This window comes from Gavia stellata, chromosome 14, assembly GCF_030936135.1.
Source record: "Gavia stellata isolate bGavSte3 chromosome 14, bGavSte3.hap2, whole genome shotgun sequence".
NCBI lineage: Eukaryota > Metazoa > Chordata > Aves > Gaviiformes > Gaviidae > Gavia > Gavia stellata.
This window is the reverse complement of record NC_082607.1, coordinates 3,683,082-3,697,483: the sequence shown is the minus strand read 5'-3', so window position 1 is coordinate 3,697,483 and position 14,402 is coordinate 3,683,082. Positions and strand designations below refer to the sequence as shown.

Here is a 14,402-nt window from a genome sequence, read left to right as displayed (position 1 = left end):
CCGGTCTACAAAACAAACCACCTTAAAAAAGTTAGATTGAACATTCCTAGAGTAAAAAGGTATTTTAAGCACGCTCCCTTCTCAGGTACACCCCACATTTTCAATTAGATTACAGATTGTTATGAAAATGTGTAACGGTGGTATTGACTTTGTTTTGAATTTATGAACAACAATTTCAATTAGAGTAAGTAAATAGATTACTGTGATGCAGCAGATAAAGGCAGCAAGCAAAACACATTTTAATTGAATATGAAAGTAACAGAAAAATTCCATTCTTTATGACAACACTTAGCTAATAAACATGATTAATAAGGCTAAATGAAAAAGTTTGAAAGATCAATGATTGAGAAAAAAGGAAATCACTCCATCATTTTAGCACTATGTCCAAGTATGAATTAGCTTCCTATAAGAGATCTGTAATTTGTAAAATGATGAGTAATACATTGACAAAGAAAGGTACACTAAATTATGCCATGTGATATAATACAACATGGCATAGTGCAGTAATTAGAAGAGCCACTACAGTTAAGGCTGTGTCAGCATCTTTGTTATTTAATAAACTGTATATCAGCTTTTCAAATAACATTTGACTGATACTTAATACAGAAGTTGTTCATTCTGACTAGTGTGAAACAGAGGTGGTATTATCTGGTAAAGTATTTCTCAAGTTAAATGTATAATTTTAAAAGTATTTTCTGAGGAAATGTTTAGCATTTGATTTTATCAAATGAGTTTTATTTTTCTCCATATGCTTTTTCAGTAAATTTGAGTTTAACATTTACACTATATTCTTCCTCAAAAAACACGTATGACATGTACCTTGGCATGAATTTTTTGCTTAGAAATAGATTTTGTACATACTTCATGTTATCAGGGCAGTGGCCGGGAAAACTGTGCACCAGACAGTTTGTCAGAGACCTTTGAATGAAAAGAAAAAACTGCACTCTTCATCTCAAAGTCTCCCTCGCCCCATTTGTTCTTCTCCAGTACTTCCAACCCCAAGCACAGATGGTCTAAACTCTTAGCTCATTTACTTATTTCTGGAAGTTTCTCTTGTCTTTCAAAGCCTCATGCATCTGCCCACCACACTTCTGTGGCCCTGAAGCTGTAGTACCAGAGTGCCCTGCCAGCTTTCTGTGCCCAGATTTACAACTGTTGCACGTTTTGTAGGAAAGTGCAATTATTCCTATTTTACAGATGGAAATTGCACTGCGAAGAAAAGTGACTTGCTTAAGGAAATACAGGAAACCTGCAATGGAACAGGAAACTGAATTTAAATTATGTTGTACAGTCCAAATCACTGGACCAGTTTTCCTTACATATGAGGACAATAACAACTTTTTTCCTGCAAATTCCACTTGTAAATCTGCTCCAGTATTCAGTGCCAGCAACACAAGAATTGCAATGCACTTATCTCTACAGAGCATTCCTGTATTCTTATGTTCCCTATCACTTCTCCTTAGAGAAAGGAAAAAAAACCCACACTGCTGAGCATATGATGTATAATAAAAGTGCATGTTAAATGAAATGTATCCTGTAGTCTGCAGTACACCACATAGATAACAGCTTCATCACTTCATCTGGACTGCATATCCCATGTAGTAGCAAGTCTCTTAAAAAGCAAATAAAAATCAGAACAACTTCTTACCTAGAACTGTTCAATTGTGAAGTGTTTTAAGGGCAATATGATTATCTCCAACTTACAACTGGGAAAGCTGAGGTGCAGAATTATGAAGCAACTTCCTCCATGTTACCTGGTAGACTAATGGTGAAACTGGAAGAGAAGTCAGGTGTCACGGGTCCTACTCCTGTGCTCTATACCATAGGCACTTTCAATTCATCCTACCCACAGTCCCTTTGCACAGCTTAAAAATAATAGTTTTAAAAGAAAACTTGCATCCTTCCCTGCAGTATCTATTCCCACACAGTAAGAAAAATTTGCATATAGATTAACAGTAAGCCAGAACTAGATTCACATTATAAACCAAATATGTAAAATGCAAACCTGTGGTAATATACTCAGTCCTTTTACTGTCATGCAACTTCAAAAAAAGTATTCATTTTTGAGCAGATACATTTTCTTATTTAGTAACACAGTTGTCAGCATGTTATATCCGCAAATACATATTTGACATATGTACCAATGCATATTTTCAAATTCTTTGTTACCGTACCCATTAGAAGTGAATACATCTATAATATAAAGTAAATCCTTCTTAATAGTGCAAATCTAGGTTTAGCCACATTTTTCAGGAGCTTTCTGTTCATTGTCATTTTTTGTCCAAATAGTTGCCATCAATAAGGCAAAGATGTCATGTTTTGATTCTAAATCCTGTCTTTAGTACGATGAGCTTACAGGTGAAAGTAAAAATGAAACTTTATGATAGGAATCACGCAATACACCACAGAGTAATACATTTATGGAAGTCAATATTTTTTTTTCTCTTAACGTATTCAAAAGGTTTGGTCTTTGAAGAAATTTGTATTAGGAAAAAAATATTTCTTTGTCCACACTAATGCAGTGAAGGTTCTCACTCTTTTTAATATAAAAAATAAGAAGTCTAAAATTAAACAATGATCCGTACTGCTATATATAGAAATAGAGACTTCAAGTAATTTCTTTTAGGTATATATGAAACAAAAGGGGAAAAATAGGTATCAAAAAAGAAAGCAAACATATAACACTATGGAAAATGAGACAACAGAAAACAGCAATGGACCTTACTTTACCTCTTGCATATGAAATTTAGCTTTTTATTTATTTTAAATGAGGAAGAATAATTCATTTTAAAATATTAGTAACTTGATTCATGAGTGTCATAGGAGTATTATTAGAGCACTCAGAAGTCTGTTGATTTGTCAAAATGCCAATACATCATTTATACACTTTACAAAAAGCTTGACGTTTAACACTATTACCCACTACCCATATGACCTTCTCTCCAACAGATAAAACTAAAGGACAAAAAGGTAATTTTTCCTTATCTTGTTTGCATTCTAGTCAATCTTGTCCCAGAACAGATTGTACTCAGCATTAAAAAAGGGCAAGAGAGACAAGAACCTCCATCTTCCAGAGCTCCTGACGCTTGTCGGAATCAAGCACAGAGACTGCGGTTTCCTTAACATAGCCACAGCAAAGTGGTATTAGCTGGCCAGCCATCCTAAAAGATTGCAGAACACGCTGGCTGCTCAGCAGAAGCAGCTAAAAAAATGTTTGGCCTGCTTCAACCATCCAGTTCAGGTCACGCAGCAAATGTGTGCTGTACAGTTCTGCTTTCAGATTTGCAGCTAAATGCGCAATATGGATGAAAAAAAAGGCCCAATTGTCTGCATTGTACACAGTCGCCTACACAGAAACGTAGTGCGTGTTGCAAAGGGCACAGATGAAGATGGAGACTACACGGATTTGGTAAGAGGAAGAGTTATTTACAATTTACTTAAAGACTGGTATTCACCAGTCTTAAGTTATTTGAGAGAACTTATTTATCAGTGCATAAATTACACTTAGGTTCAACTAAGCAAAAGCAAAACTAATGCAACAAACCCCGGTCCATTCACTTCCAAATTAAAATGTGGTGAAAGGTAAGCATTCCCTTAATGCCATTTTACAGCCCAGTGGCCAAATTCTGTATGTCTCTGCTCCCAAGTCCCTATGAACAGCGAATTCAGACAAGTTCAGATGCAGACGGAGTTAAATCACAGGTAACACAAACAAATGGGGCAATCAGCCTAAGCAGTACATACACATGCTGTTGATGATAGACACTGTACTCACAGATCCACTGCAAGGTTAGGTACAATCACGTACACAACTGTAAGCAAAGTGCCTCTGTTTAAGTTGCATTTTGGTTAGTTGAAGGAAATGCAAGTGATAAGCTCAGCTTTGTTTTTCTGAGAACACTGCTTCTCACCCATCTTTGATTTTAGTAATTTTATAACTCTTAAAGCTACATATTTTCTATTAATAAACCTCTGTGCATTTCTGTTCTTCAAAACAAATTCCAAAAAACTTTTTTTGGTGAAGTTATTGTTGTGAAGATTAAATTAGAGTCTTGTTTTTAGGTATTGAAAGATCTCCAGAAAGTAATCGAAGTTCAATTTGGTGACAGTTTCTTTTCATTTGGTTTCAAATTCATTTTATCAGCCTTAAACCTGTCTGGTCTAGCTAAATGAAATCCACTCTGTCAGAGGTACCTTTGAATTGAACAACCACACTGTTTCAATCTATGTCTGTCATATTATTTTTTGTTGTGATACATTTCCGAAAAATTGAACTCAAATTGTTAAAAGCAATACCACCTTCACTGTCCAATTTTGTTCTAAAATTATTTTTAAACACATTTTTCACACTGTTGGGCATATTAAGCATAACATCAGCTGCAAAGAAAAGAAGTATTCAGTGCATCGCTATTTCAGCACTGATAATCTCAAAGTATTTATCACCTCTAATTTCCTTTTTAAGTGTTGAGCACACACAAGGCCTTTGACAGTTTTTGGCTTATCTAGAACCCCAGTACTCCTAAAACAACATGGGCCTATTTGCCAGCATTCCTAGCCCCAGTGTTTTCAGGTGTCCCAGACTATTTCCTTTTACCAATATCCTAATCTCACCTCGATACTCGTCTCTCTTTTGGCCTACACAGGATAACCTCTGCTGAAAATTCTTCAGCCTACAACTTTCTGTCAACACTGTTCATGTTATCCACATTTGAATGTCCCAGGAAGAGAAGATTAGGTAGGAAACAATTTTTGTTGTATTTGATGAACTGAGAATCTCACTACAGTAAGGATAGGGAGATACCGTCCAAGTCATATTCCTGGTAAACTGTCACTTTCCTGTCAGAAAAAACATAGAACTGTTCTGGGTCAGGATTACGACCCATTTAGTCCCAAATTCTGTCCCTCATATTGGCAGTAGATGATATTGTTTATGGAGACCACGCAAGGGTGGACACTTTCTGTGGTCCCTTATTACCCTCCAAAGAAACCTTCTTACTTTAAAATGGGAATGAGATTTTTAATCAGCCCCCAAAAGCATGACTCCCATCTGAAAAACTAAATGGAAGATTTGCAATGCATTTAAAGCTTTAATGCATTGATTTGTTTAGCTGTGTGTATTCGGCTATATCAACTTCTGGATTGTGCCCTAAAGAAAGCCATGAAAGTGTGCAGGGTAAGATATTAAAACTCAAGAAATCCAGTGATGGCTTTACTGGGCTACTTCCAAAAACTTATCAAGTGGTTCAGCAGATGTAATTACTGCTTAGCCCTGCCAAAGCTTTGAAATGTGCCCATTAATTCAGCAATTCCCAATCTGTCCATCAGTCAGTCATACTTAAAAAATATGTCTGTCACAACTTAGGTGAAGTAATCTGTTGATAATTGTACAATAAGAAGGCATCTGAAATCTGAATATAATTTCTGAACTTTTTGAAAAGTCTTAATGACAGCAAAATCAAAGTTTATTTCACAGCAACAGGATACTGAAGATAACTGGGAATATGTCAGAATATTCAATGCCAATTTAATTACGAACAATTAATTCCAGGAAGATACTTTTTTAGAAGCTAAAAGCAGAGACATAATATTTATTTAGGAACCTAACCATCCCTCCCAAACCATCAATTCCTTCCCTTTAAAATGAACAGAGAAAAAAGATAAGAAGGTGGTAAATACAGTGTGTTTTAAAGTTCCCAAATTATGATAGATGATTACAGTGCTAAAGCACAACACCAGAAAAGTCTCCTTATTGTCAGTTACCTTGGAAAGTAAGACTGTGCTACAACGGGCCTTTCCAATAAAAACAAAACCTCACAGTTAAAATCAGGTGCCCAGCATCAAAGACTCGCAACGGTATAAAACCTGTTCTCTCTCTCTCTCTAACAACAGGCTGGGTCATTCATCCCTTCAGATTACACACACAAAAATGCTGATGGCCACTGAAATACAGCAGGGTGTTTTCTCCTACTTCCTAGGACCAGTGTAGAGGAACTGGCTGCAGCAACGAAATCTTTTCAGCAAAGCTGTCTTCTGCAGACAACTGCTAAAATATGGATGGCCTTTTCCTCAAGTAACTAGTATTTAAAAATGGGAAAAATGTTGCCAAACAAATAAAGAGATGCAGGAAAAGGAAAGAAAATGCAACACGATGTAAGGGGCTAGTTTCATAAAAAGACAAACTGCTCAAAGTGGCAGTATCTTCATTTAAACTCAAAATACCAAACATATCTCAACGGGTCAGCTGAGTCAACTTATACCACCTAAGCACCCCATTAAAGTTAGATTTAGCAAGATGAAACATCGTATTTATAGAAAGTTAGATACAAACTATTATAATAATTTTCATAAAAATACACTAATATTCGAAAGTCCTAATCAAAGTTAGGTACCTGTACCCATTCTCTCCTTTTCTTTTGCTCATTTAGTCATGCATAAATACTGATCAAAGTAAGTTGCTTCTTGGCTAGGAAGGAATGTGACATGCCAGAGAAAAGCTCTAATAATTAATAAATTAAGTCTTTGCTTCTTTGTTATGTAACAGTTAACCATGTGATAATGAAGGGGGAGAGGGGCGGGGAAAAGCTTGTAATCTTCATATCAATGGTTAGATATTTATGGCTTCTTAAATCGAAATTAGTTATGCTATTTCAGGAAGAAGGGGCAATATAACGAAAGGAACAGTTACAAACAGCTACAGTCCATCTAGCCTAATACCTGGTCCCCAACAAGGGCCAAAAGCAATACTTACTAAAGAGTTTAAATACAGAGAAAACCTATAGTGAGAATTTCCCAGAATACTCTCCAACAACTTCTGTATTAGGAACTTCCTGAAACAGAGGTATTTTCCTTGAATTTAGTAGGAAAAAGTAGGAAATAGTAGGTTGAATTTAGTAACCTTTAATAGCTTTTTCCTCCATTAAATTAAACGGATGTCATCTTTTTGCATCTACAATATCCTGTAGCAAGGAGTTCCACAGCTTGCCTATGCACTGTATGAAAAGCTACCTCATGTTATTTGTGGGTGTGTTGTTGGGGTGTTAACTTGGCATTTGCTGCATTCCTCTGACGCCTTCTAGTTCTTGTAGTGGATGAAATAATAAATCCCTATTCAGTTTCTTCTATACAATGTGTAGTATTATTCTTGGAATGAGGGAATTAGAGTTAAAACCTAAACTTTCTTTTGGATCTATGTCAACGCCAAAAGCACATGCAATACCCTTCCTGAAAGATAATAAATGACCTCTGTTCTCTGTCTCTCAAGGCACTGTTGTAGGAATCTCAGCAGGTTTGAGCTAGTGGGCAGACAGTATACCTTTGCATTCTTATTGGAAAGTTGGGTCATAGAGACCCCCACCCCGAGAGCTTACAGAATGTGCTTTTGACAAAAGAGGGCTTACAAAAATCTGCACAGATCATTATTTCAACAGACATGATGTTGGTGAACTCAAAAGAGAGGACAACCTTTAAATATTCAATACTACTTCGAAATGTAACCACAGGATTATGGTTCATTCTTGCATAACTGATCTGCTCCCTTCTGTGCTCCGAATGGTTATTGCTAACATTTTCAGTAATAAGTGTGTGACTTCATAGCTATTTATTTTTCCATACAAAGATAACAATACTGTACTAGAGCATGATATCTCTTCTAGTTTAGGACCACCAACAAAAAAATTGTTTTCTACTGCAGGACCAAAGAAATAAGGTAAAAAATTTGGTCTGTCATGTTTTTATTACTGGTGATGATGCACAAGCCAGAAATAAAACAGCTTAACTTTCAGATCTTGAACACAGTTTGTAGGGCTGGCTGCCAGAAAGGATAAAACATACATCCTTCTAAACTCAACAGTTGCAGCCAGCAAACAAGGCACTAGGATTCATATTCCAGTGATGATAATCACTGACACCTTCACTCACCACAAACCAAGCGGGTTTTGCTTTTTTTTTTTTTAAACTACTTACTATTTTCCCATAATTAACAACTTACTGAAACAACCACTGAGATAGATGTACTGTGTATTTTTACTGTGACTGTAACTAGCCAGATAGTTTAGTTTGATTTTGAGAGGCTTTGAGAATGTCTTGACATCCACAGCAGACAGGTAATGCTAAGGTACAAAATCAGATCATTCAAGTTTCAACAATTTATCATTTACTATCTCTTTGAAATAATTATTATGAACAGTTCAAGTTACAGATTGTAATCTTCTGAGTTAATTTGTAGTGACATAAATGAATTATGTATTTATAATCTTTTCAAAAACTCCTAATACTAAGAGAATTCTGTGTAATACAAAGTATGGCTTGAAAGAATTAAATACAGTCTGTGGCACTTCATACATACACATTTAGACAACCTTCCAAACCCCTGCCAACTTGAAGCATCTACACAGAACTCAATGACGTCAGAAATTTTACTAGAGAATGAAAGTTGCAAAAGGGATGCCTAGCATCCTTTTATATTGAAGCTAAATGACTGTAGAAGCTCTCCAACGAGATTTACTGTCATAAGCCCCAGTTTCCATGAAGGATCAGTATGTGCAGACAGTTGCGTTTGCACAGCTCCAACAAGTTGTGTCAGTATGGGGAAGACTGGCAAAGTATACGCTAATTCTGAAGATGCACCATTTTTTATATCTGGCATTTGTTTCCTTGCACTCAGTTATTACTGACTTCCAAAAAATTCAGAATGCTGCCAAAACCAGGAGAGCCTGTGAGTAAACCTAATTCACATAAAAGGTCAGCAGTGAAATCTACCCTGATTCATCTAATGTCAGTCTAAAAATAACATGCAAAAAAATCCTGGACTATATTAGCAGCCAACTTGGTACTTCCTTTAAAAATCACTTTCATTTTTGCTCACAGTAATAGCTGAATATATACCTACCACAGCACTTGGACATCTTACATGATCAGTCAATCTTTTGACTTTCAGAATATTTTTCTCCTTCAGCAAACCTAGCCATTAGGTGCTCTCATGTAATCTAGTGCGATTCTCCCCAATGAGTATCAGTGGGAGCTTTGCATTAGCTTCTCTAAGGAGCAGGATCAAACCCCTAAAAAAGATGAACAGTGCCAAAGAAACTATTCAAGAAAATACATCCTAAATTTGTTATTCTGTAAAGGATATTCTACATCTTCAAATTAATATTTCTTTCTGAGGTGTACAAAACCATAAATAAGAACTATCATCAGAACAAACATTATTAAAATTTTCATATTAATACCAGATAAAGTGAAAATACTTGTTAAGAAGAAAAAGTGAGAGGCTTCAGCAACAAAACACAACAGCACAGTGCCAAGCTGAACTTAACTAAGCTTGAGGTTTTGGACAGGATTAATTTCTACTTGTGGTAGAAGTATGCACCACCTTGATTATCATTTAAAAAAATATTGACAGCTTGCCTTCTCATACCAATGCCTAGTAACAAATTCCAAATGTTTTGTCACATTTCTTGTGAGCAATGCCATCTGCCAGAGGTGGCATTTCATGGCTGTTTACCCTGACTCCCTCCAAGAATTCATCTGCCACTATCTAATGCTGCCTGAATAAAGGGGATTAAGACTCTGATGCAACAGAGACTATTGATAATTTGGTATAATTGGGAAGAAATGAAGATAAATGAGGTTGAGGATGGAGAGGCAATTAGTTGAGCTGCCTGTACAGCTGTGTTCTCGGCCTAGCTCCCCTGGCCTTTTCTTTGGTGAGGTATGTGCAAATTAAACATAATGACAAATACACTCTTCCCAAAGCTCTTTAGTTTGGGAAGCTTGAAGATATGATTTTCACTTCCAAGATTCTAGGCAGTATTCAGTTTAAAAAAGAAAAAAAAGAGTCATTCTCACTGCTGAGATTTTTCAAGAGCAATGCACTTTGTAACAGCACACCTATGGCACAGTGTCTGCCATTTCAAAACACAGCTCTTCGTTTGGCAGCGGTATATAGCACTGGTGCTGGTTCTGGGGTTCTGACCAAAAGGATGAAGGCTTCTGCCTCCCTCAGTGCCACAGAGAGCCTTGATTGTTCCACAACTCCAGGTGTCTTCGATACTGGTATTTGGGGTCTCATTCTATAAATATCCTCTATCCACGTAAATGGTCAAACAACAACCCCAGAGCATGATCCCCCTGAAATACGGATTCTTTAAAGTCTAGCCCCACATTTTGCAGCTGCACCTCCATTTTTTAAATTGTGCTAGCTTTTAAAAACACTGGTCAAAAAACCTGAAGCGAATGTCTACAATACACATTTTAGTCTGTAAAAGATCTTAGAAGTGATAGATTTTTAGTCATAAATATAATACAAAGACAGCTACCCAGATATGAGCCTTTTTTCTAAGCTTATGTTCTTCAGGTGAGGCCAAGTAATCCAGCTTAAATACCTTGAAAGGTATTTAAACCCAAAGTGAACATGGTCAGATTACAAACCTCAAAATTGGAAGGCACAAATCTGTAGCCTGCTTTGTAGTTCTTCTTTCAAGCATACTGAGATACGTTCATAAATATAAACATGTGCACATATCTAGTTTAACGTAAACGTACAAAAAATACATTTGCCACAAGAAACGCCACTGTATGTTTCACTTAAGATTCTAACATAGTTTTTCATAAATGTCAAATAATGTAAGATCCCTTTTAGGAAAAAAACCAGTATTTACAGAGGCAGCTTTGGCTTACAGACGATTTGTCTAAGTACCCATCACATGTGAATTTTCTGCTTTCATATACTGGTGATTCTATGTGAGTTAGGTCTTAGATGAAAGACTTCATAAAATCGCACTTTTTCCTGCATCCATATTATCTTCAGCTATTTTAAAAAATTATTTCATGGATTACTTGAAAAACACTCCTTACAAAAAGACAAAGCCTAACTCCTAGGCATAGAAGGTATTTTGGTAAATTTTGGAAGAAAAAATTAGAAGTCTTAACAACAATTTAATAGATTTATTTTGTAACATGACTTTTCAACATAGTTGCTTTGTATTGTAGAGTACAGTTCTTTGGTATATTCTCAAAGCTGAAAACACTTGAAATTACCCCTTTCCAAACTCACGGAACTTCTGCAAAGGACAATGTCTCCACCTGATTTTTTGCATATGCAAAACCTTTCTCAATCTCAACACTGCGCTCTTCCCTGCTACATAGAGGTCAATCAAAAATCCAGTTGAGCTTTATCTAATGTACTTTTTCATTTTGGATTAGATTTCTATGGAAGTCTAAAAACAGTTCACTTTTTATGAGGCAAACATGCCAGGAGAAAAGAAAATTATGAATAGTTTATACTTAAGTTTAAATCTACCTTGTTTTGTCTTACTGAAGCTGAAAATTTGGCTGAGGTAACTGTTCCTTTACATAACTAAAGTTTTTAACATATAGTTCAGAAGAGTGATTTTTTTTTTTTTATTAGTCCGCAATATTCAAATTGCATATATTACACCTCTGGTCTTCTACTGAAACCCTCTTCTCATTAACATTGTAAACGAGCAAAAGTATTTGCTGCCCATCTTCTGGCTTGACACTTTGACAAAGTATTCCAAGTTAATCTTTAATCTTGTGATTGACCACGTACAGTGCACACAGTAAGTCACATTGAGCAGAGCTCTGGCTTTCCACTGGGAACAAATGCCCATGTCCTGGCTGGAGAGACGGCAGCAGCTCCCTCCAGCTCTGCCCTGCTTTCTCACACCTGCACCGCAGCTGTACACACTTAGCAACACTCATGTTGGCAGCCTCCATCTCCTGGGATCACCCAAGGTTGAGTGCTCTCAAACACAGCCAAAATACACGTCTCTGTGGGTGCTCCTGACGTGTGTCAGCATCGCTGTAGTCAACAAGGCCCAATCCAGCACTTGCCCTTTATCTGGAACTTGAGAAAACTGTTCCAAGACTTGCCTGATCTCTTTACACCTCAGCGTGCCCCTTGTCCTTCACCCACAGCGACGGTGCTAGCTGCCGTATGAAGAACAACTGCTGGCTGAGGACCACGCGCTCTGGCCAGGCAGGAGGGAAAAGGTCAGGGGGGATTTTCAGAGAGGGCAGAAACCACAACGCAATGGGGAGACCGAAACCTGGAAAGTGACCCACTTAAGCACAGGCAAAAGGAGAAAAAGGATCAAAACTGTACCCTAACTTCAGTAGGTCACCGGACACAGAAAGGATGGCAATTTCAAGAACACTTCCATAATCTAAAAGGTAGTAAAAGGCAGTTTGTGACTGAGCAAGCTAGAAAACAAAGGATAGGCAGGTGACAAAACAGAAATAAACACATGACAAATTTTACACTGGCTTGAATAGGACAAAGACAGAGCTGAAAATTAAATATTCTGTTTTCCATGTTCGTCTTGCTTCATTTTCCCACTTCCACATTAAAACAATTGTGTAAGTCCCTCTTCTTTTTCCTCCATTTCATATAGCCCTTCCTCAGAGGCGGGTGCTAATTCTCTTTACATCAAAATCCCGTCCCCAAATCATAAAATGTGACAGACTCACCATAACTACAAGGGATTAAGTGAAGCCATTCCTGAGAAAATACATTGTGTTTTTATAGAATCCCTTCTCACTGTTTTCAAATGCCTCTGTGATTACAGATGTATTACGAAGCTAAACATGAGTTCTGCTCTACCTCTTCTCAATTCTAAAACTCAGACACATCCAATTTGAGTAGAAAAGTAAGTATACAATAAACAACAGCTTTTTGACCGCTAGACCTTCTTCTTTATTTATTTGTACCCTACTTTTAAATGATTGCTCATTTTCCTATTTTATAACGGTACATACAGCGGTATTATATAAGATCTCTAAAACTGAAACAACAACGTTATTACAAAGGTAACTGATTTCTCAAAAGTGAACCTGAAAGCAAAAAGAAGTAACTGGAGAGTATTTATGCGATCAGTATCTTACTCAGTTTACTAACATGTTATCACAAATGTTCAGCTGTCACACGTCAGATAATCTTTTTAAAAGAGGTGTTGGAATGATATATATCTGAAAAATGAAACATAGGAAATAGCTGGTGATGTTGTTAAAGGACCATCTAAAAACTACAGAAAGCTCCTAATGGAAAAAATGTTTTTCTGAATAAACGCTACCCCAATCTATAAAGTTTACTTGAAAAGATGTAATTTGTGGCTTACTATGGTATTTGCATAAAAGAGTTACCACACAGCTATAACTGATGATCGAGGATAATGGCCACGGATTTCAACAGATTTTCAGAGCTCCCTGATATATGCTGAGAACAACAATATCAAAAGGTTCCGCTCTCCAGCACTGCTGGTGTCAAGGTTAATGAGCTAAAACTTGTTAAATTGGTATTACCAAACTAATGACTTTTTTATTGTATACTGCACGGATTTTAACAGACAGGCTAATGTGGAATATTGCTAGTCTTAATTGAATTAGAAGCTATTGCATGTATACAATTAAGATAACCAAAAATGGAGGCGCTGTGAGGCACTTGTCTATCTAGACCATGCTCCTGTCACATACCTCATGGGCTGCCACACATGTACTTCAAATTTCAAATTCAGTCCCTGAATTCAGACCACATTCAACTGCAAACATACAGAGCAGAGGAAATACTAGCATCTGCAAAGATAGTCTATTAGTTATCAGGAACCCTTAAATCATTCATCTTGATCCTTGCAAGTTCCCTCTTTACGGATTCACCCAGAGAATCAGAAAAAGCCATGTAAAACTACAGTGCCTCAGCTCTTGATGAGTCTGCAGAAGATACACTCAACAGCAGGACGAAGGCAAATTGCCTTATCCCAACCTGCTGTGACTCAGAGCCGTTCGACAGCTACAACCAACCACAGGAGAGTAAAGCAACACACACTTTCTGCCGAGGTACCTTTTCCCATCACTATCCCTCCCCTGACAGGGAGTGGGAATGTTCGGCTTTTTACCAGTTGCAAAAACGTCCGCTGCATGCTGGAGGAGCTCCGATCTACAGGGGAATTTTCTAGATTAGGTGTGTTGTAAATGGGAGGATACTGAAAATACAAATTTTATGGAAAATTAAAGAAACCAGCCTCAGTGAAAATTCCGGGGCAAATCTGTAAGCAGTAGGTTACAGCAGAATAGATCTGCAATTTCAAACTTTTAAATTTGAAATTATTTAAATAATATGAACATTATTTTAAAATATTTCTACATCAACCACATCATATGTTAAGACAGAGGGGAAATAAATGCCTAGAGTCTACACCGAAAAGAGATGAACAAACAGCAGAAAAAAACCAGAAGGATATTTAATGAATCATATTAAAAGGGAACGAGCTTATGAAAAATAAATGGCATTTGTAGATGATTAAATTTTGAAGGTGAGATGTTGTGTAACTGCACCAACCATTTATTTCAGTGCCATAACTGCATCTAATAAATAAAACACTTTTTTT

General features: G+C 36.8%; 1 protein-coding gene across 1 annotated transcript in view; it reads right to left on the bottom strand.

Annotated features, from left to right (window-relative positions):
* Window positions 1-14,402, bottom strand: part of DACH2 (dachshund family transcription factor 2) — a 311,255-nt gene that overhangs the window by 73,099 nt on the left and 223,754 nt on the right. The gene's annotated exons all lie outside the window — the stretch shown is intronic.